Here is a 24,864-nt window from a genome sequence, read left to right as displayed (position 1 = left end):
TGCCAATTATTATTACTACAGTGATTGACAGTTTATAAAGCACTTTCCTCACAGGCATGCAGAAAAGTAGGGAGGAAAAGTATCCCCAGTTCTACAGACAAGGAAACTAGGGTTCTAGGAGAAAAAGGGACTTTTTCAGGGTGCTATAGTCAGTGGTAGAGCCAAAATTCAAGCCTGGGTCTTTTGCTTCCCCAGACCAATGTTCTTTCCATTGAACTACATTGCCTTTCCAAGAATCCCAGCGTGGCTCAGCTGGCCTTCAGGCAGTTAGCTAGTACGATCTTCAGAGCACCTGGATAAGGTGTGTGGAAAAAACCTTTGCTTGAATACTCCCAGTGCCAAGGCAGCCCACTAGCTCAAGCAGTGTAGTAGATGGAGCACAGCACTTGAGAGTAAGGAGACCTCAGGCTCGAATCCTACCTCCAATGTTTATTATAGCTGGATGGCTCCGGGCAAGTCACTCAACCTTTCTGAGCCCCAACTTCCTCATCTATAAAATGGGTGGTTGTAGGGAGCCAATGGAAAAAAATTACATGCAAGAGCTTTTCAAACCTTTGAGCGCTATACAAACATGTACTCTCCTCGCTACTTCATTAGAGGGTCCTTTCCATGGTCAGGTATCTTAAAAAGACGCTTCCTTTTCATGTATGCTCCCCCCCACCCCACTCTTCCCACTCTCCCCTCCTCCAAGGGCTACAACTCAGCCTTGCAATGAGAATCCCACTCTTAGAAACACTGCTGATGACTACTTACAGCCTGGCTTCCCACAATGCCAGCAGGCTCAGCTGCGCTGACACCCCAATTGCTGGGTATCAGGCCTCTCCCATTATACCCCAAAATAACAGCAGGCCTCACCATTTGCAAGAGGATAGCTGACTTGAAGCCAAGAGCTGGAGCAAATCAAGAGCAGCAGACACGGGTGACTCTTCCTGCAAGTTCCCATAGTGGGTGCTTCCCCGTTAACTGGCTCCCAATGTTTCCTGTACAACAGGCTTCCTTGTCACTTCTTGTCAAAAGATCAGCTTTGAGCTGCCTGAAATGTCTATTCAAAACTTAGCCTAAAGCAGGTCTTTCTGAATGTGGAGGTCGCTGATTCGGGGCCTGGCAGGCAGGACTGTGTCACAGCCAGTAAATGGATCGAATACTTAAAAAGCTGTTTTCCCTTTCAGCTTTCCTCTCCCCACCTTTCCATACTTAAAAGGCTGTTCCCCCCCTCGGCACTCCCTACCCCCATGGTTCCTCTTCTTTTTAATGATGTTCCCAGAAAGAATAGGAAATGCCTAGGCCCTATGATGGGAGTCATTTGCTGTGAAAACGTTCAGGTCTGTGGCTTTCCAGACGTCTTTCCATATAAAAACGATGAAGAGACGGCGAAATGGCAGACCTGCAACCACACGCATCATACCAGAAACATATGATGCACATAAAAAGAAAAACCCACTTTAAAAGGGAGTCACCCACACAGTTGACCTGTAGCCCTGTCGGCTTACAGTAGTTGTGAGTTTATGCTTCAAAAATAAAAAACACCTTTTGTATGAATCCTAGGAAATCTTTGGCTTTTTCCAATTATCCCTCTGATAACTATGACTTCAATCAGGAATCATCAGCCTCAGAGAAATCACGAGTTAGGCTACAATAAACAAAAATAAATACTGCTATACCATATCCAATATCCTGATGATATTGGGAAATGACACCTGGAGAGGTACAACTTGTCACAAAGACGGACCGATTGTTTTCGTTCACAGAAGCTATTGGACTGAACAGAATCATCTTGAAGTCTGCAATTGAGTACCAAGTCCAGAATCGCAGAAATAAATAAAGCTAAGTACAATCTGAATCTCCCTCCTTGATTTTTCCCTCCTTTCTAAATGTCCCCAAATACAACATATTTTTTCCACTCTTTCCTTTTGGTTGCTTACCTTTCCTCAGGGAGAGGAATAGAGATCTGGCTTCTCCTTTTGACGACCAAAGTGTTGTCAGCATTCCAGAGCATTAAGCAAATGCTCAAAGGACAAAGAACAATTTCAATGAGAATACCACCACCACTTACCCCTTGGATGCATAGCCCAAACAGGTGATTCCATGAAAGCACAGATTCTCCAAGCTGCAAGGGATCCCTGAGGCCAGCCCAGTCTGTGCCAGAACAAGACTTCCCTCCCTGGCAGCCCCATACAAGTGATCATTCAGCCTTTGCTTAAAGATTTCCAGTGATGGTCAACTCACTACCTTACCAAGGCAGGCTGCCCATTCCACTACAGAACAGCTCCTACTCACAAATGTTAAGTATGCCTCAAAAACTACTCTGTGTTCAAGGAAAAAGAGTACTTGCTCTGGAGGAGTTTCACGGAAAAATGCCCCAAACCCATTTTTTAAAATAAATAAAAACTCATTTTCTGAAAGGGAAAAAGTACCATGTTTGGATGGTTTTTGCTGGGGCCAACAATCACCTCTTGGGTTAGCTAATGAAGGTAAAGTGGACAAATGGCCATTAGGTCATGCCAGATACGAGGAGGACAATAAGGGGACTGCCACTTACATCTACCATGAAAATCTTCTGGGAATCATCCAGAAACTGGACTCGCAAGTGCAGCATTCTCGCAGAGGCAGGGGGCTGCCAGCAGTCTTGGTGCTGTAGGTACCAAGTGAAAGGGGCTTCTCACTAGGCAGCCTGTCTCCACTTAAGCTTCCCCCTTACAGCTGGATGGAGCTTGATAAAGAAACCGCCCCTGGCACAGGGCACAATCCAGTTGGGCTGAAGTGATGTACGCCAAAGGAGGCCGTGCCAGAAATAACCCAGCTCGTGAGAGCAGCCCCCTAGATTTAGATGGCAGACAAAGAGGAAGTATTCCTTGCTGGTATGCTGAGTGCATCCTTAAAGCAATCTCAGCATGAGAATGAGCTTTTTAAAAGAAGATTTGTAAGCCATAGGGCATCTCCTTGATTTCAGAATTCTACACTAGAAGATGTCCTAGTAGAACTGGGCAGATACATATTTCTGCTCTATAAAATGAAGGGGTTGGATGGGGAAGCAGAGTGGGGTACAGTGGCTAGGAAACTACTCTGACACTACCTAGCTGACCTTGGGCAAGTTCCTTCCTTGCTTGGGGCCTCAGTTTCCCCATCTATAAAATAAAGCAGCTGGCTCTTGACCCAGAAATACTGCTGTTGGGCATACATGCTTAACACATGATAAACACTTAATAAATGATTTCTCATATGCCCCTCAAAGGAGTAAAAAACAGAAAGGCTCCACATATGTATGTTATGTGTATATGCATGTATACATATATGTATACACATACACACACACACACAAATATTCATAGGAACACTTTTTGTCAGAGCAAAAAAACAAACCAAAAAAAAACCCAACCCCATACCAGGCGTCCAATGACTGAAGGATGGTTGAACCAATGCTGATATATGAATGTAATGGAACATTACTGTGTCATATAAAAAGAAAAGGAATCAATAAAACTTTTTTTAAAATAAAAGGATTGGACTAGATGGTCTCTGAGGTTCTTCTTAGCTTGTATGTCTGAAGATCATATAATCCCCATTAAAAAGGACAACATGATTTGAGACATGGCAGAAATGTCAGTGTGAGTAGAAAGAGTGCTAGGCTCATAGTCAACAAAATCTGGGTTCAAGTTCCACCTCTGACACTTACTAGCTGGGTGATTATGGGCAAATTAGTTTCAATCTCTGGGCTTTAGCTACCTTCTCTCTGAAATGAAGATCACACTTGTAATGAAACGCTGAAAAAAACTATGGTACAGAAATGTAATATGATTGAGAAGAAAAATGACAATTTATGAGGAATTCAGGGATATGTGGGAAGACTTGGATGAACCGACATAGACTGAAATAAGCACAACAAAGACGACAACAAGGACATAATAATGGCTTCCAGTTTGGCAAAATGCTTTATGGATGTGACTGGGTGCATCTCTGAAATGGAGTAATGAATGCTGAGGAATCAAAAACTCTTCGGCCTGTCAGAATCCGCAGAATGAAGAGTTGTGTCTTAAAAGTAGTGCCTTTTTTCCTCCTAGCTTTGAGAGAGATTTAGAGTGATGCAATAGCCCTAGGACACAAGGGTGGGAAAAAGATGCAAGGGACAATATAAGGGAGAGACACAGGGAGCACCCACTGCCACTGTCCCAATGTGATGGGTTGTGGGGGGAGATCTAAATCACACAGACACCATCTAAGGATGAGGCAAGCTAGGCTACCGACGCTTGAGCTTGCCAAGGATGAGGGACATGATACCCCTCTAATTCTCTCTCAGTGTCTCTCTCCCCCTCTCAGGATGTGACTTTCTATTCTAAAGCCTATCTCTGTTCTTTGAAGTTACATCTTTAATTTCTGTTTAATTCATTTGAATGTCAACTTGATAAAGGTTGATGTGGCCATAAGTGTTCTGATCTGTCTGTTTCTGCAAAAAGAGACAAAAAAAAAATACACACAACTATAATAATGTAAACAAAAATGCTAAAACAAAACTTAATGCTATGTAAGCACAGTGACCAATCTTAGTCCTAAAAAATGAGGGAATGCACTATCCTCCTTTTGTTGCAGAGGCAGAGGACTGTGAGTGTAAAGTGTTGCATACTGTGTCAAACGCAGTTGTTATGTCAGTTGGTTTTACTTAACTGTTTTGCTTTCTTACAAGGGAAGGTAGAGTGGAGTGCGGGTATAACTAAAAACAATGAAACAATGTAAACAGACAAAAGTATATAAATCATCAGGAGTCTTTCTTGAATGAGGGCTCAGGAGCTATAAGAGAAACTTGTTATATTTGATAAACTTCTGAAAAGTAGAAAAAGATCAAGTCACATGGATCTAGTCCTTTTAGCTCCCCATCCTAAAACAGCAGCCTTTGAAAATAGCACCTGATCACAGCCATAGCACTTCCAGGGCTGTATCCCAAAGAGATCAAACAAATGGGAAAAGGACCCACATGTACAAAAATATTCATAGCAGCTCTTTTTGTGGTGACAAAGAGTTGGAAATTGAGGGAATGCTCATCCATTGGGGAATGGCTGAACACGTTGTGGTATATGATGGTGATAAGATACCATTGTCGTATAAGAAATGATGAGCAGGACGGTTTCAGAAAAACCTGGAAAGACTTATATGGTCTGATGCTGAGTGAAGTGAGCAGAACCAAGAGAACATTGTACACAATAACAGCCACGTTGTTCAATGACTAACACTGATAAACTTAACCCTTCCCAAGCAATACAAGGCTCTAAGACATCTCCAAAGGTCTTGTGATGGAAAATGCTATCCACATCCAGAGAAAGAACTATGGAGTTTGAATGCAGATTGAAGCATGTGGTTTGCTATTTTTTTTCTTTTCTGTTGACTTTTGTTTCCTCTTTCTGGTGGTTCCTCCTATTGGTTCTAATTCTTACTCACAACATCACTAATGTGAAAATACATTTATGTATAGCCTGTATCAGATTGTGCGCCATCCTGGGGACGGTGGTGGGGAGGAAAGGGGAGAAAAATTTTAAACTCAAAAGTTTATGGAAGTGATTATTGATCAATCAATATAAATTAATAAAAAAAAAAACCAGCACCTGTCCTGTTGCCTTTCCCCTGTTTCCTTCTATGAATGTATGATCACTAAGATTCTTCTGCAAGATGTAGAGAGCGGTCACACCCAGTGAGAGGGAGGAAAGAATAATACTTACATTCTAAAGGGGGTGGGGGTGGTGATTAGGTGAAGGTAGTACAAACACAGGAGTCAAGGGCAAGCTCACAGAGGAAAATATAAGAAGATGGGATCAAATGCATAAGAAGAGAGGCTGGCTTTGGCAAAAGGGTCACCTATTCATCAGAGCCTGGAGAAAAGGAAAGAATAGAGGGATGTGATATTGAAGGAATCTGAAGTGTAGACTTGGGGAAAAGAGGAAGCACATAATGGATGGCCTCAATTTTTTCTAGTAGGAAAGCAGCTCTTCTGTTGAGGCAGGGAGAAGGGAGGAAGAATGTGAAGGTACCTTAAAGGAAGAACAGAGGGGCAGCTAGGTGTGCTGCAGTGGATAAAGCACCAGGCCTTGGAGTCAGGAGGACCTGAGTTCAAATCCAGTCTCAGACCAGACATTTGATACTTACTAGCTGTATGACCCTGAGCAAGTCCTTAACCCCAACTGCCTAGCCCCGCCCCCCCAAAAAAAAGGAAGAATAGAGGATTTGAAACAGAGGCTGTGAATTGGTTAATCCAGAAAGAGCAAAAGGATTGTCAATTGCAGTGAGAGCCTTAATGAGATTAGAAAACAAATCTGAAGTGGATCCAGTCAATTTGTGACTTCTTCCCATAGTACTAAGCAGCACAGGACCAAGAATAGAGAAGACTGATGGTGAGACAAACTCGTGGTTGGGGGTTTAGAAAGGGATGAGCCTAGAAAAAGCTTTCTACACTTATTGCCTTTATTTTCTCATCTTCTCACTTTTCAATCCTTTGCATTCTGGCTTGTCTTCACAACTGTGACTAAAACTGTTCCTGCCAAGGTCACTATGGCTCTTTACTGCTAAACCATTTCTCATTCCTCATCTTTTTTGATTTCCCTGCAGTATGTGACACTGTTGTCCAATCTCTCCTCTCTCCTCCCTGGGTTGCTGTGATAATGGTAGGACACTGGTCTGACAATGCAATCAAGAGTAGAAGACATTGTAAAGTTGGACTAGTTAACAACAGGGTCAAAGAGTTTGAAGGGAAGAAAGGCCAGAGTCAGGAGCAATAGCCTGGTAAAGCAGGAAGGGGTAGAGTGACCGAAAGTTACACTGAAGAAGGAAAATAGGTTCAGCAAGGGTAACAAACAGTAAGGAGATGGAAATCAGGAGATTATAGTCCAAGAGAGGAATTTCTGAGTTATAGTTTAAAGAGGTGAACACTTATGAGTGATGACAAGATCAGTGAAATGACCATTCTTATATGTGGCTGAGATGGAATGAAAGCATAGATCTTGGGAATAAAGGTGACTGATAAACCAGAAAGCAAGGGCATTTGAACAGGTAACAACATGTAAACTAAAGTCCCCCAACATTAAGGACAGAGGTTGGGCTAGAGAGGAAATCTGTAAGTCGGATATGAAACTCCTTAAGAAAGGAGGATAACCTGGAAGTGGGTAGATAACTGCAACTGGGATCTAAATAAGGTGATCGGTCTGCACAGAGCAACCTCAAAGGAATGTCTGGAAGTGGTGATAAGGAACAACATCATGCCGAATGCCTTTTCTGGCCTAGTGTGTCAAAGACATTGGAGAAGGTACACTCAGTACTGAAGATGTTGGCCACAGACACAATGTCTCCTAGGGAAAGCCAGGATTTTGCGACTGAAAGAATATGGACAGAGTATGAGAGAAAAGGTCTAACATGAAGAGTAGCTTGTTACCTTTAGAACACAATGGAAAGTTAGGGCAAAGTTACAAAGAATCTGACTAGAAGACAGTTCAGTAGTCATGGAACAGTAGATTGTCACACCCTTCCCAGAAACAATGGCAGCTGAGACTCTGGCCTCAACTCAAGAGTATATCGGGATTAACATTGCCTGAACAATAAGCAGAGGAGGCCAGATGGCAAGAGGTCTGAGGCCAGATGGGAGGAGGCCTGTGTTATTTGTGTTCTAGGGAGGTCTAGTTGATTTATTCACCCTCCAATCATCAGCAAGGGCAGTTCTGCCTCAAGGCCAGCTCCAATGTGGAACTGATTACCTGGGGGTGGGGCATCAGGTCTCGTAGTCTGGGCAGAACTTGGTGGTGAGGGGCAAGGCTGGGAAGGCAAATGGCAAGAGGCCTGTGTCTGGGCCTTGATTTTGGTCTTGTTCCAGACCTGGTGGCCAGGTGGTTGGGTGCGGGAGCCTGGATGGGAATAAAAACATAAAGAGATGACATCAATATAAACCTTAGAAGACTTGCAAAGCATTGTACATGCACTGTCTCATTTGATCCTTACAACCCTGTAAGGTAGGTGGTACTATTCCCATTTCATATATTAAGAAACTAAGATTGAGAGAACTTTAAATAACTTGCCAGGGTCACACAATTCAAAGCAGCATCTGAATCCAGGTCATCTTGACTTCAACAACAACATTTGAACCTTTTGGCTGGCTACCGATAGCTAAAATCAGAAACAAGGCCTAAAGCATATTTTGCCTTCCCAATGAGGTAAGAAGGAATTTGGAATTCAAAATTTTAAAAAAGAAATGTTAAAAATTGTTTTTACCTGTAACTGGAAAAAAATAAATTTTTAATAGGCATATTCCCCTCATCTCTTTTTTAATCCATATTTTATCTGTTGACAATTTCCATATGAGACATTCACATTGAAGTCCACGTTCTTCCCACTGAAGTGACTGACTCTGCTGGTCTCTAGATTGCTCTGACCAGTTATGGGCACTTTAGGAAAAACACAGACAAACCAGGGCACACTCAGGGAAATAACTAGGATAGTGAAAGGATAGGACATTATTTACAGTAGAAACAATATTTAATTTACGTGGGCTATGATGGTTTTCCATCAAGGAAGCTGTCCTTGAGACTTGTTTGGTCCAGAGAACTGTAGGTATAAAAACCCAGTCTATTTGAGGTTAGAGCTCAAGAGGTTTGGTAGAATGCCTACTGACCTATTGGACATCTTTCTGACCTAATGCTACTGCCCTGGTGAATGTAGAAGTGGGAGGAGGGGAGCATCTGTTCTTATTAAAGTATGTCCTTTTTATTATAAGTTATTTTTATTGCATTTTATGGTCCACAAGTATTTCACTGTGATCCAATCCCAAGCCTAAATCACTGGACTGTCCTGATCTGTTTGGCCCACAACAGTAGTCAGCAGGGTTAGATGGCAATGATTTTGAGGTTCTCATGGCTGAAGTGGAGGAAGGGCCATGCCAGAAAAAAGGTAGTCTCAGATTGGATGACCACACGACTCTGGTATTCCACATCTGCAGCACTGCTAGTCAGGCCTACATGAGAAGCCCTCTTAATAGGTAGGATAAGGTGACTCTCACTGACCCTATAATATTAGTCCAATGGGTATTTAAGAAGTTTGACAAGGAGAGTAAAAATATTTTGAAATCCAATATGCCCTGACTCTTGCCAATGATTTTAGAAAAGCTGGATCAACAACATAAGGAAAATGAAAACAAACTGTCTGCTTGTTCAGTAATAAGAGATAGATAGGAATCCACTTTTGGTTTTTAAGGCTCATGCCTTGAAGGCAAAGAGGCAGTAAATGGCACTGGTAACAACTCAGGTGAAAAGAGCAATACATATGAAGGGGAAGGAATAGGATTGATAGGTTGCAGGTGAGAAATGAGGCTTCTGACTCAGAGGTCCCACCAGAAAGGGTCAAATCTTGCTGATATTAGGGTTATCGTTAGGGAAGAAAACCAAAGCCACAGTAAGGATGAGAATTTGGAACTGTTGCACATAGTAAGAAAGCCAAGCTTAACCTATCACAACCTCCTGGAGTGGGATTTCCTCTACAGAGGGATCAGATAGTGGGTGGGCTTTTACCACCACAAACCTGGGAATTTGCAGAAGCTTAAACAGCAACCTAACAAATCATTATTGAGGGTATTAGCGAGGGTGTTATTGAGGGTGTGGTCTAATGGAGGTAACATGTAATCCCAGCTGCAGAGTATCATCAGTTTGCAAGGCTTCACAGATAAATTCCCTTGGGGAAACTCAGTTAAATCAGTTAGAGGCCCTAGATAGCAATTACCCTTCATCCTTTTCAGGTGGCAAAGATGAGGAGTTCTGCATATGTGGCCCAATAAAGATGAATTCCATCTTTAGGTAGTTTCCTAGTGGGGTCAGCAAGGGAGGTGGGAAAGTTCCTAAAGAGATGGGTCTCGTAAACTTACCTCATACCTCACCCCACCTCCTCTACCCACCCTATGACCAGCCTGTGTCTGAGGCAACTAGATTTCACATTCTGGGTGGAGGCCACATGAATGGCATTATACTTTAGCTATGGGCCATCACACCTCCAGACAGACCTGGGCAGAGCAACTCATGATATCCAGACAGGTGACTAGACAGCTCCAGTGGTTTTCTAGGAAAATATGGTTCCTCACACAAATAGGTGCTCAGGGGATGATGGGAGGAGGCTCTGTGCCTGTCATCTTACTAGATGAGCTGTGATGATACCATCTCCCATAAGGAGTTTTGAATGCAACCCTTGAAACATGGTTTTAAGAAAGATGAGTGATCATCAGCCTATTTTAGTAAAATTATACCACGATATCTGACATCAGGGTGCTTTTGTATGGCCCAAACTTAGGACATCCCTGAAAGTCCCCACCTTACCTGGCCATTACAAGCTACCTAAGCCTTGTATGCAGACTTTAAGGACTTGGAGCAAGGGCTCTTAACATGCTTTGTGTCTTGGACCATTTTTTGGCAGTCTGGTGAGACCTATGGAAGCTTTCTTGGACTGTTTTTAAATGCCTAAAATATATAGGATTTCATGGGAAACAAATCATACTGAAATATAAAAAAAAATTATTAAAAAAATTTTTTTTTTACTTTTAGGCAATTGGGGTTAAGTGACTTGCCCAGGGTCACACAGCTAGTGTCAAGTGTTTGGTCTGAGGCCGGATTTGAACTCAGGTCCTCCTGACTTCAGGGCCGGTGCTCTATCCATTGTACCACCTAGCTGCCCCCTAATAAAAATTTTTAAAAATAGTTCACAGACCCCAGGCTAAGAGCCCCTGTCCTAGAACAAGAGCCAAGTTTCCCCTGAAGCTCAGACTATTCTAACTGCAGGACCAGTGGTTACAACCACTGCCCAAGTGACAATGGCTTGGAAGGGGGCAAGGGGTCAAATGGGAACCATCAAATATATGAATATACGCGGCTGCTAGATACACTGGTGGTGAAATAACTGCTATACTGGGGACTCTAGATGATTCCAGTGAGGAACCCCAGTTTCTACTGGGAATTTTGGAAACAGGCCTACCAAAGTAAGCAGTATTACTGCTCAAGTAGAAATGGGTAGAAGATTCCCTGTCTATGTCACAGCTGTGGTGGCTAACAATAATAATTAGCATTTATATAGTACTTTAATATTTGCAAAGCACTTTACATATATTATGTCATTTGATCCTAACAACATCTCTTTAAGAAGGTAGGTGCTATGAACCCCTTTTACAAATAAGTAAAAGGGGGGAGGGGAGAACAGCTAGGTGACACAGTGAATAAAGCTCCAGCCTTAGAGTCAGGAGGACCTGAGTTCAAATCTGACCTCAGACACTTGACACTGACTAGCTGTGTGAGCCTGGGCAAGTCACTTAATGCCAATTGCCTCACCAAAAAAAAACCAAAACAAAAGGAAAACAAAAAAACCAAATAAGTAAACAAATCAAAAGAGCTTAAGTGACTTGCTCAAGGTCACACAGTTAGTAACATGCAGGATTTGAACTTAAGTCTTCCTGACTCCAAAGTCAGCACTCTATCTACTGTACAATCAAGCTGCTTTTGTATAATCAGTTTAAATATACTGTGGGAATGGGCATGATGAAGAGAAAGGAATAATCATTTACATGACACCTACTACGTGCGAGGCACTGCTAAGCATTTTACAAATATCTCATTTGATCCTCACAACACTGGAGGGAAAGTACTGTTACCCCCATGTTACGGATGAGGAAACTCAGGCAGACAGCAGTGCAGTGACCTAGGATAAGAAGGGAAGGGAATAGGGAAAAAAAATTCTGTCATATTTTTCAGTAAAGGGCTTGTTATCCAAGAGACATGAACAATTAACAAATATAAGACCAACAGACATCCCCCAAAAGATAAGTGGTCAAAGGACATGATTAGATAGTTCTCCAAAGAAAAATTACTAACTATTCGCCACCATACGAAAAAATGTATACATCATTAATAATAAGAGAAATACAAATCAATATAACCCTGCGGCTTTACCTCATACCCTACAAATCAACAAAGATGAAAAAGGATGGCAATAGTCGATGTTGGAGGGGTTGTGGGAAGACAGGTACATTGTTGGTGGAACTGTGAATACATACAAGCATTCTGAAAAAAAATTTGAAATTATGCAATAAAATGACTAAAATGTCCAAACCCTTTACAAAGACAAAAATAAGCTAGGCTCATACCCTAAGGAAAATACGGGCTTATGTACTAACAAAGCCATTGATAAGAAAGTCCTCATATACATCAATATATCCATAGCAGGACTTTTTATAATAGCAAAGAACTGGAAACAAAAGTAGATCCCCATCAATGGGAGAATGGCTAAACAAATTGTGGTATATAAAGATAATGGCATATTACCATGCTGTAAGAAATGAATGTCATTTCCCAATTGACAATGGTCAAAGGATATGAACAGGCAGTTCTCACATAAAGAAATCAGTTATCTATAGTCACATGAAAAAATGCTCTAAAATCACTAATGATTAGAGAAATTAAAATTCAAAAAAACTTTGAGGTACCACCTCATACCTATCAGACTGGTTAATAATACAAAAAGGAAAATAATAAATGATGGAGGGAATGTGAGAAAATTGGGACACTAATGCATTGTTGGTGGAGTTGTGAACTGATCCAACCATTCTAGAGAGCAATTTAGAACTATGCCTAAAGGGCAATCAAACTGTGCATACTCTTTGATCCACCAATGCCACTACAGGTCTATATCCCAAAGAGACAAAAAAAAAAAAAGACGGAGGGGAAGGACCTATTTGTACAAAAATATTTATAGCAGCTCTTTTTGAGCAATTTCCAAAAATTGGAAATTGAGGGATGCCCATCAACTGGGGAATGGCTGAACAAGTTGTAGTATATGAATATAATGAACTGCTATTGTGCTGTAAGAAATGATTAGCATGGGGGCAGCTAGGTGGCACAGTGGATACAGAACCAGCCCTGGAGTCAGGAGGACCCAAGTTCAAATCTGGCCTCAGACACATTCACTCACTAGCTGTGTGACTCTGGGCAAGTCACTTAACCCCAATTGCCTCACCAAAAAAAAAAAAAAAAGAGCAGGATGATTTGAGAAAAACCTAGAAAGACTTCCATGAACTGATGCAGAGTAAAGTAAGCAGAACCAGGAGAACATCGTACACAGTAACAGCAACAGTGTACAATGATCTACTGTGAATGACTTATCTATTCTCAGCAACACAATGATCCAAGACCATCCCAAAGAACTCATAATGAGAAACGCTATCTGCCTCCAGAGAAAGAATTGATGGTGTCTGAATGCAGACTGAAGCATACAATTTTTCACTTTCCTCTTTTATTCTTTGGTTCATGTTTCCTTCTACAAAATGACTAATGTGCCATCATAAAACATTTCCACATGTACAGCCTATATCAGATTGCTTACCATCTCAGGAATGGGTAAGGAGAGGGTGGGAAGAATAAAATATGGGACTCAGAAATTTAAAAAAAAAATTTTAACCCCAGGAAATGTTTAAAAAAAAAAAGTGGTTAAATATTTTTAAAAAGGCAAATAATTTAAACCCCCTCCCAAATAAAATGACTGTAATGAATAGAGGGAAGCAACAGAAAGATCTACACAAAATGACGGAAAGTAAGCAGACCAAGATAACAATATACACGATGACTACAACAATGTAAATGGAAAGAACCACACATATGAAAATCAAAAGTGCATGTTGCAAAATTATGAAGATGATGCACAGGCTCAAAAAGATGTACGAGGACACTCTCTACCACTCCTTTGTGGAGGGGGGAGGTCCACAAGCATTGCACATTACAGGTTTTTGGCCTTTTTCAACGTATTAATAAGTTGTGTTGACTTTTTCCTTTTTTGTCTTTAAAAAAATATTACAGGGCAGCTAGGTGGCACAATGGATAGAGCACCAGCCCTGGATTCAGGAGGACCTGAGTTCAAATCCGACCTCAGACACATAACACTTACTAGCTGTGTGACCCTGGGCAAGTCACTTAACCCCACTGCCTATCCAAAAAACAAAACAAACAAATAAACAAAAATTACAGGATGGCTTTCTGTGAGGGAAAAAGGAAGAAATACTGGTAAAAACTATGATGATATAAAATAATTCAATATAAACTTATTTGAAAAAAACAATTTTTTAACTGCATTAAAAAAAAAGAAAAAAGAAAAACAGTTACTGGCCCATCACTGAAGCAGGCCTGGTTAATTAAATGGTTAACACAGGGTCAGCCTTGGTCCAGAGACATCCACTCCAAACTGAGTGATGTGAAGTAGTCTGTCTCTCTTTCCTTGCCTCCCTTGAGGAACCCCACTTCTCCTGCTTCACTGGCAGCTCAGCATGGTTAACTGGATGTTGGCAACTATTCATCCAGCAATGGGGGATAACTTGAGGGATGGGATCCAGGCAAGTCTTCCCAATAGGTGGCATGTGAATAAGCTTTGAAGGGCAAGGTCTTCGTCTATAGTGATTCATGGGCAGTGGCTATGGAGCTAGCTAAGTGGTTTGGAAAGAAGAGAACTGGACAATCAAGAGCTCTCCTCTTTGGGGTCAGCACTAATTTGGCTGATGTATACCCCATTGTGGTGTTGTATGTTGGGAATATTAGGGCATATCAGAAATACCAACCACCCTCAAGTGAACTGACTAGTCAAGCTGAGGCTCTTCTAGGGATGACAGGATGGAGAACAAGCAGGCAGGCAAAAAACACTTACTAAGCACCTGTAATGTGTTGGGGATGGGGTCCAACATCATTTTGGCTATGGGAGCTATGATGCCAGGCTGTGGTGGGCACAGGACCGTATGATCCCCTCAAATATGGATGAGGCATCTACTTCTGTTCAATGATTCTCCTCCTAGTATCAATCAGAGCATCCACCTCTGAAAGACTGGTATGGTATGATCCCACATGGTCCTTGACATGCCTCTGACTGGCAAAAATGCTCTATTGGCCCTCTTCTCCAACCTCTAGGTAAGAAGGTTCTCCTTACTGTAACTGATATTCATTTCAGGATATGGCACTGCAGTGCCAGTTAAGTCTGCTTCCTCCTTATGGGCTCCCTTGCATCACTGCCTCTGACTTTACCACAGGACAGCTAAGACACTGGATCTGCTGTCACCCGGAGGTTTTCTGTCTCCAAAATCATTCTCAAGCGGCTGGCCTTGGTACTGAACATTGGAATGGACTCATAATAGCAGCTCCATCAACAGAACCCTGATTTTCAGGGTTGGGTGTCCTTCCTCCCAGAAATCTGTAAAGAATTAGTAGTACCTCAAGATGGGATCATGAAGAGTTGGACACAACTCAACAACAATGGAGGAGGAGGGTTACAAAGCATTTCATCCCCAATCCTGGGTCACACTCTCCTACAAAGAGGCAGAGAGGAGTCAGAGGTTGGAAGAGATCAGACACAAACTTAAAGTACAATGGTACTGAGGCATATGTGTAGGGAATATGTGGCCAAGACAACTCAAAACTCTGGGCCATCTAGGCCTCTATGTGCTTTCCTTCTCCAGAATCAAAAAATTCGCTGCAGGGGTACAGCATCCATGTCAGTGATGAAGAGCGAACACTGCGCACACACACATAGAACAGGAGTATATGTCAGAGAAGCACACAGCAGCAGTATATAACAAAAACTGTATGCCTGTATACATATCAACACTGAACACTTACCTTATTGTGTGTGAAACACGTAATACGACATATTGCAGCAATATGCAAGGATCCACCGGTAGGTGGACTGGAGTGGAGAAAGAAGTGTGGCAGGCAGACATACCAGCAGGCTACTGACATACTCCAGACATGGGGTGATGTGGTCCCACACCAGGGTGGGAGTAGGGTCACAGGAGTGAAGGAGACACATGTCAAAGATATTGCCAAGGTACAACTGACAGGTCTTGGCAAAAGATTGGATATGGGGGACAGGTGTGGAGAGTGGGGATGGGGAGGAAGTGAAAGATAGTCAGGAGTCAAGGATGACACAGACTGCAAGCCTGGGTGACTGGAAAGATGGTAGCGCTCTCAACAGTAACAGGGAAGTTAGGAAGAGGGGAAGATTTATGGAGAACAATAATGAGTTCAGTTTCATACACACTGAGGTTAAGATGTTAATGGAACATCCAGTTCAAGATGTCCAATAGACAGCTGGAGATGTGAGAATGGAGCTCAGCAGAGAAGTTTAAGGATGGGTAAAGTGATCTGAGAGTTTGAGTACAGACAGAGAAAAGAAGGGTAGACAGAGCTTTGGAAAACACCCATGGTTAGCAGACTTGACCTGGATAAAGATCCAGCAAAGGTAACTGAGGTCAGACAGTTAAGAGGAGAACCAGGAGAAAGCAGGATCATGAAAACCTAGAGAGAAGACATGAGCAGAATTAGACATAAAGAATAGCATTATGAACAAATTAGAGGAACAGGAGAATTACCTTTCAGACCTATGAACAGGGGAATAGTTCATGACCAAACGAAAGGTAGAAAGGATCCCAGAAGATAAGCTGGACAATTCTGATTACATAAAATTAAAACGTTTTTGAACCTATGGAATCAATGTAGCTAAAATTAGAAGGGAAACAGGTAACTGGGGAAAAAAAAATCTGTGCAGCAAATTTCTCTAATAAAGGTCTAATTTTCAAGATATGTTACATATATAAGCAAATTTATATACATAAGAGCCATTCCCCAACTGACAAACGGATAAAAGGATATGACTAAGCATTTTTCAGAGGAAGAATCCAAGCTAACAGTCATATGAAAAAATGCTCCAAGAGAGAAATGCAAAGAAATTAAGTGAACTCTGAGATTTCACCTCACACTCATCAAAAAGTTAATAAAAAAGAAAATGGCAAATGTCAGAGTGGCTGTGGGAAAACATGTACACTGATGCACTGTTGGTGGAAAGCAATTCCTTTCTGGAATCTGGAAAGCAATTTGGAACTATAATAAAAAAGTGACTGAATCTTGCATTACCTGTGACTCAGAGGTACCACTATTAGACCTATACTCCAAAGAGATCAAATAAGAGGAAAAAGGGCCCTTTTGTACAAAAATAATATTTCTATCAGCTTTGTGTTTTGGGTGGGTAAGGGAGAGGAGAATGACAAGGAACTAGAAACTAAGGGGGTGTTTGTCAATTGGTGAATGGCTGAACATATTATAGTGTGAGAAGAACATAATGGAATACTATTGTGCCAAAAGCAAGGGTGAAAAGGACAATTTCAGAGAAACCTGCAACGACATGTAAGAACTGGTACAGAGTGAACAGAACCAGGAGAACAACTTATACAATGACAAACAATTCTGAAAGAATTAAGAACTCTGATCAACACAACAACCAACCATGATTCCAGGAGACCCAGAATGAAACATGCTACCTATTTCCTGACAGAGAGGTGATAGACTCAGGATGCAGAATGAAACATATGTTATTTTGGACATAGCTTATGTGGAAATTTGCTTGGCTTGTTTTTCTTTTCTTCCATGGGGAGGAAGGAGACAGGAGATGGATAAAAAAAATAAAATCTAGTTAAACAAATGGGTGTGTCAAAGGAACATGATAGAAACAATCAATAATGTCATTAAAGATAACAAAAACAATGAAAAAAAATTACCAAAATTTGTAGGATACAGCCAAAGTAGTCCTTAAAGGAAAATTTATCCATCTCCAAACACCTTGATCAATAAAAGAACAAAACAAACTGGATGTGCAACTAAAAACTTTGAAAACCGAGAAATTTTCAAACCTCAGTTAAATAGCAAAACAGAAACTCTGAAAATCAAAGAAACTACATAAAACTGAAAGAGAATTATTAAATAAATAAATAACTAAGAATTGTCTTTTAGAAAGCTAATAAAACAGGTAACCAATAGATAATTTGATTAAACAAAGTGGAAAATGAAAGACAGTATCAACATGCCAAAGTATTTACAACAAATGAAGAAAGGAAATTAGAATGGTTCCTGTGGTTGAGTTTGCACTGGCTCCTAGAGGCTGAGTTCCTCCGCTCCCTGACTGACCTTAGCAGGTTTCAACTGTGATGCCTGTGCAGAATAAGAAACCAGTCAATTGAGCCTTGAGCTCCTCCTGTGTGAGCTATACCAGTGCCCCCTCCCCTGGGCCTCCAAGGGTTGCATGGCCTCCTCTTTGTATTTGTACACTTACCATTTCAAAACTAGCTGTCCTCATCATTGCTCATCATGGCTCCAGAATGTGCAAAACTGGATTTGTTGAGAGAAGCTGCCACCGTGCCACACTACCCCTACACTCCACCCCAAGTTTCATCCCTGACACTCAAGATAAAAGAAAGATGACACAGATCACTTTAGAGACCTTCACCAGCCCAGCCACATACATTGCCAATGCAGGCTGTGCTGTTTCTGTATACCTCTAGATGGACTCTGGTGAAGGCGGTCTAATCTGCACTGTGCCCAAATATGCAGTTACACCCTTCCTTCCCAGTGCCATTCTCCATCTGGATACGGCTATGACCTGACAGACTACCTCACGAAGATCCGGACTGAGAAAACCTATAGCTTCACTCTCAGAGTGGAGAAAGAAACTGTGACACCTGAGAGAAACTGCCCCACTGTCCTAGACCTTGAGCAGGAAATGGTCATTGCTGCATCTAGCTCTTCTCCAGAAAAGAGCTATGAGATCACTGATAATTAGTTGGTCAGGCACTCTCTTCCAACCTTCTTTCTTCAGTGTGGAATCATGGAGTATCCATGAAATTATCTTCAACCTAATCATGGAAAGTGATGTTGACATCCGTAAGGATCTGTAAACCAATACCATATTTTCTGGTGGTACCACCAAGTAACCAGGCATTGCTGACAGGATCCTGAAAGAGATCACAGCCCTGACCTCTAGCACTATGGAAATCAAGATCACTGCCCCACCTGACAAAATGTCCTCTGCTTTAAACTGTAGTCTCCATCCTGGCCTTCCTGTCTATCTTCCAGTAGATGTGGCCCAGGAACCAGAAGTAGAGAAATCTGAGCTCTTCATTGTCCATTGCAAATGATTTTTTTTTTGGAGGGGAGGCAAAGAGTGTGACATGATAATTGTCCCCAAAAGAGATAAGACTGGCGTAGACAAGATTGTGTGTTTTTTGGGTGCTTGACTCAGAATTTTAAAACTGGAGTGGTAAAGGTAATAATGAGTCTAAAAGTATGTTGGAAGCAAACATCCCCAAAATTCCACAGTCTGTCTTCAGGATTCTGATTGTACATTTGTTTTGGTTTGTTTTTAATAGTTGTTCCAAAATTCATACAATGCATTATGATAGAGTGACTTGCCTCAATGAAACCTTCCCTGATCTACAAAAGGAATTAATTACATAAATTCAGACAAGGGAGGGGAAGGATGGAGAGGGCAAAAGGACTGCTTATGGGGCAGCTAGGTGGCACAGTGGCCAGAGCACCAGCCCTGTGGGCAGCAGGGCGTGACTTCAAATCTGGCCTCAAACACTTACTAGCTAGCTTCATGACCCTCGGCAAGTCATTTAACCCCTATTGCCTCCAAAATAAAAACCACCACCACCACCACCCCCCACCCACACACACACACGGGCAGCTAAGTGGTGCAGTGGATAGAGTTCCAGCCTTGGAATCAAGAGGACCTGAATTCAAATCTGACCTCAGACACTTGATACTTACTAGTTGTATCACCCTGGGCAAGTCACTTAACCCCGACTGCCTCACCAAAGGAAAAAAAAAAAAGCAGGGGGACTGTTTACATGTAAATTAGGTAACCCTTAAAAACCAAAACTTTTTGTATCTTCTGTCTTGATATTTTTTCCTCTTTAAAAATTGTTAAGAGTCATGATAGAGCCTTCCTTTCCCTCCCTGATCACCAATATAAAGGAGAATGAAGGCTTTTTATGGATTTCCCAGGAATTTCATGAGATCAGTGCCTATAGTTGGAGAAGAAGAGCTTTATCTGTATTGACTTAAGATGAGTTCAAATAAAAGTACACACATTAAAGGGAAAAAAAAGAGAAGAAACCAGACAATTAATTACTCACAATATGGGGACTTTGACAATGATGATGAACTTCTTTCTTGGACTACAACTTTAAACAGGCTCATTATTTGGGTTTTGATGGCTCACAGTGAGTATAAAGAGCAATAATTTCTATTCCACCCAGAAACTCTGAAGGTCTTCCCTCCCTGATTATTCTGTGAAGGCAAAGTAGACCATCTTTTAGCCTTTAACTACTGAATGGGTGTTGCCTCAGACAAACTGAAAGCTGAGAAAGACCTTAGCTTAAAATGGCCAAGATCTCCCACATGTACAAAAACATTTATAGCAGCTCTTTTTGTGGTGGCAAAGAATTGGAAATTGAGAGGATGCCCATCCACTGGGGAATGGCTGAGCAAGTTGTGGTATAGGAATGTAATGGAATACTATTGTGCTATAAGAAATGATGAACAGGCTGACTTCAGAAAAACCTGGAAAGACTTAGATGGACTGACGCTGAGTGAAGTGAGCAGAACCAAGAGGACTCTGTACACAATAACAGCCACGTTGTACGATGACTAACACTGATAAACTTAACCCTTCCCAGCAATACGAGGATCTAAGACATCTCCAAAAAACTCATGATTGAAAATGCTATCCACATCCAGAGAAAGAACTATGGAGTCTGAATGCAGATGGAAGCATACTATTTGCTCTTTTTTTGCTTTTGTTTTTTTCTTTTTCATGGTTTCTCCCATTGGTTCTAATTCTTTACAACATGACTAATGTGAAAATGTTTAATACGAATGTGTATGTAGAGCCTATATCAGATTACATGCTGTCTTGGGGGGAGGGGAGAAAATTTAGAAATCAAAATCTTATGGAAGTGAATGCTGAAAACTAAAAATTAATTAAAAAAAAAAAGGCCAAGGTCTCCCACTGCATCCTGGGCCACTGCCAGTCATCCCGACCTATGTCCTACCACTGGACTCCAATGACTCTGTGCAGGAGAGTGGAGCTCTTTACACAGCTCTGCCTCACTTAAATCCAATTTACTTGCAAGTCAAGACATCACCCTGCTGATGTCACTGATCCTCTTTGAGATGAAGGATGAACAACAAGAACTTTAAACAAAAAACACTAAAGGAGAAAAAACAAGAGAAACTAAAATTTGAAAATGGCCACAAAGAAAAGCACTTGAAGTGTGAAGTCCTAATAAAAGGATAGCCTTGGATGATAAGCTCCATCAGGGAGACTTAGAAGGTGCAAGATCAGTGAAGGAATCTCCTGCAAGATCTGAATAAATTACTGAGGAAGCCCATTCTCATAGGAGCCAGAGGAAAAGAAAAGACCCATCAAAGTTATGATACAACAAATAAGGTCATTTACAGAAAACTGCGAGGGAGACAAATGCGAAGCAAAGTGAGCCTGAATAAGACTAAGTGAAGGGTAAATCTCATTTCAGCTAAGGGAGGGGGAAGATGATAAAAATTTTGCCCTAGGAAAAAAAGAAAAGCTAAAGAAAACAAAAAGACAGGCACTAAGGTCAGAGCCAGCCCTGGTGGGGAAGAAAGAGAAGAAAGCTTGTAAGAGCAAACTTCATGTTTTGGTAACTCTAGGGGTCTCTGATCCAGCACCTGTCAAATCAAAGTCAGCCCAAGAGGCTTGTCTGTCTTCAGAGCTTGTTAGGAAGCCATTACAAACACTCATCCTTTTAGCTGGAAAGCGAGAGGCTCAAACAGGGCCTACCAAATTCATCAGGAAGCAGCCGCAAAAAATCCCTTAGAAGGGGTTCAGTGAAGTCTCCCCGTCACAGTCTCTGATCTGACCTGCCAGATCTGCACAAATTAAATCCCGGCACTCAAGTTCTAACAGTACTAGAAAATGATGGGAAAGAGAACTTTTATTAAAAGAATCATAATTTTTAAAAAAATGTTATTTGAAAAAGGGTGCTGATAATCTACTGAAGTTCTTTTAAATTTCAAGGGAAAAAAAAATTAAAATCCTTGTGTGATAAATTCTTTTGAAAATTTAAGGATGATACCAATCTAGTCAAGACTCCAAAGAGAGGTAAAGAACTGTCCTCTAATTCCCTTTCCTCCTAAAAAGCACATACTGGATTTCATTTTGGCCTAACACGTCAGCTGATGTCAGTTTACCAAGTCTTAAATATATGATATAATGTTCTTATAGTTGTTAGTTGATAAACATTAAGCACCCACTCCGTGCTGGGCATTGTGCTAACATGCTAGGGATACAAAAGGAAGCACAAGACAGTTCCTGTTCAAGGGACTCACAATCTAATGGGGGATGCCAAGACGAAAACAACTATCTACAAACAAGCTATCTATAGGATAAATAATGGGATTTTGGCTGGGACTTGAAGGAAGCCAGAAGGTAGAGATGAGATGAGCAGGCATTCCAGGCATGGAGGAATACCAGGGAAAATGCCTGGAGCTGGGAGATCAAGTGTCTTGTTTAAGGAACAGTAAGGAGGCCAGTAATATTGGATTGAAGAGGACACAGGTTATATGGGATAAGAAGACTAGAAGGGGGAGGGGAGACTGGAAGAGGTGGTGTCAGGTTATAAAGAACTTTAAATGCCCAACAGATTTTATTTATCTGATCCTGGAGGTGATAAGGAGCCATCAGAATTTACTGAGTAAGGGAGTGATTTGCTCAGACCTTTGCTTTAGGAAGATCACTTCGACAGTGGAGAGGAGGATAGACTAGAGAGGAGAGAGATCTGAGGCAGGCAGACTCACCAGCAGGCTGCTGCAACAGTCTGCGTATATGGCGGTAGTGACTGCTGCACCAGGGTAGTGACAGTGTTAGAGGAGGGAAGATATGTGAGAGATGCTACAAAGGTAAAACTGACAGGCTTTGACAACAACGAGGGTGACAGAGAGTAAGGAGTTGAAGATGACTTGTAGATTTCAAGCCTGTATGACTTGGGAGAATGGTGATATCCTGAACAGTAACAGGGAAGTTAGGAAAAGAGAAGAGTTTGGGGTAAAAGGAGATGAGGTCAGTATGGGATATGCTGAATTCAAGTTATCTATGGGACATCAAGTTTGGGATGTCCCATAGGTGAGACATGAAGTTAGCAGAAAGGTTAGGGCTGGATAACATTTGATCTACTTAGCATAGCTAGCATATCTGGCTTAATCAGCAGAAAGATGATAATTGAATCCATGGGAGCTGATGAGATCACCAAGTAAAATAGTACAAGGGAGAAGAGGGTCCAGGACAGAAGCTTAGGGGACACCCACCCATAGAAAATGGGTAGGAGCCGGATGAAGATGTAGCAAGAGAGATTAAGAAGGAGCAGTCAGGCAGGTAGGAGGAGGACTGGGAGAGAGCAGAATCCTGAAAACCTAGAAAGAAAAGAGAGTAATGGACAGAAGAGGGTAACAGACAGCATTAAAGGCTTCAGAGAGGTCAAGAAGGATGAGAACTGAGAAAAGGTCACTGGACTCAGCAACTAAGAGATGTTTAGTAACTTCAGAGAGGTTGAGTGACTTGTAGCCAGTTATGGCTTAATCAGATTTGTGTCAACCTAGTTTTGTGGAGTTTATTTTTTGTGAATAATTTGGTGAAAATTACTCTTATACTTTCCTAAATTCAAGTGACACTTATCTTATAAAACCTAATTAAGCTAAATTGTAGGTTTTATTGTAAAGATAGTTCATATTTTAATTAGCAAGATATTTTTCTAATGTGAAATTTTAATTGCTTTCTAATTTTAAGTAGTTGCTAGATTGTGACTTATTTATTATTATATTTAGAAATTGTGTATACAACACACAATTAATTTTCATTATATTTTTATGAAGTTTCAGTATTGTCAGGCCCCCTTCCCCTTTTAAAAAAAAAGATTAATAGCTATGAACATTTTATAAAAAAAAAAAAGAAAAAAAAAAGAAAGAAAGAAAGAAATGAAGGAAATTATTAGAAACTATTCTGTCCAATTACACGCTAATAAAAATGACAACTTAAGTGAAATGGATGAATATTTATAAAAATATAAAATGCCCAAACTAACAGAACAAGAAACAAAAAAGTTAAATGACTAAATCTCAGAAAAATAAATTGAATGAGACATAATTGAACTCCCAAAGAAAAATAAATCCCAAGACCAGATGGATTTACAAAGGAATGCTATAAAACAGTCTAAGAACAATTAATTGCAATATTACACAAACTGTTAGCAAAAATAGAAAAAGGAGAGATCCAAACAAATTCCTTCTATGATACATGTATGGTCTTGGTAGCTAAACCCAGAGAAAAACAAAACAGAGAAAACTATATGCCAACATCCTCAAAGATTTTAATGTAAAAATGTTAAAGTATTAACAGCAAAGAGGCTACTGCAACATATCAAAAACATTATAAGCTATGACCAGGTGGGATTTATAACAGTAACAAATCATTAGTTCTACATCAGGAAAACTATCAACAAAACAGATAGCATAACAAGAACAATGAAAATTACAGAAGTATATCAACAGATACAGAAAAGGCTTTTGACAAAATACAACATCTAGTTCTGATTAAAAAAAACCCCACTCCAAAGCATATAAATAAAGGGCCTTTCTTTAAATTGCATCTATCCAAAACCAAGACCCAGCGTCATATGTAATGAGGATAAACTAGAGGCCTTTCCAATAAGATCAGGGCTAAATAACGCAAAGAATGTCTATTATCACCATTACTGTTTGATATAGTGCTAGAAATTCTAGGTATAGCAATAAAACAAGAAAAAGAAATTGAAGGAATAAGCACAGGCAAGAAGGAAAGAAAACTACTGCTCTGCGCATATGATACGGTAGTTTATTAAGAAAGCCCCAGAGAGTAAACTAAAAAAATGGAAATAATTAGTACTTCCAGTAAGGCTGCAGGATGTAAAATAAATCCACATTAATCATCAACATT

General features: G+C 40.9%; 1 long non-coding RNA gene across 1 annotated transcript in view; it reads right to left on the bottom strand.

The window, feature by feature from the left end:
• Positions 1-3,906: 3,906 nt before the first annotated feature.
• The window catches only part of LOC110196547 (uncharacterized), a 38,239-nt gene continuing 17,281 nt past the window's right edge, over positions 3,907-24,864 (bottom strand). The window contains exons 6-7 of the long non-coding RNA XR_002321258.2: positions 7,728-7,874; positions 3,907-4,441 (exon numbers count right to left, since the gene is read on the bottom strand). This is a non-coding gene — a long non-coding RNA (uncharacterized LOC110196547). The remainder of the gene's footprint in view (positions 4,442-7,727; positions 7,875-24,864) is intronic.

The sequence above is a fragment of the Phascolarctos cinereus genome, unplaced genomic scaffold (assembly GCF_003287225.1).
Source record: "Phascolarctos cinereus isolate Bilbo 61053 unplaced genomic scaffold, phaCin_HiC Scaffold_8;HRSCAF=390, whole genome shotgun sequence".
Classification (NCBI taxonomy): domain Eukaryota; kingdom Metazoa; phylum Chordata; class Mammalia; order Diprotodontia; family Phascolarctidae; genus Phascolarctos; species Phascolarctos cinereus.
This window is presented reverse-complemented; position numbering and strand designations above follow the sequence as displayed.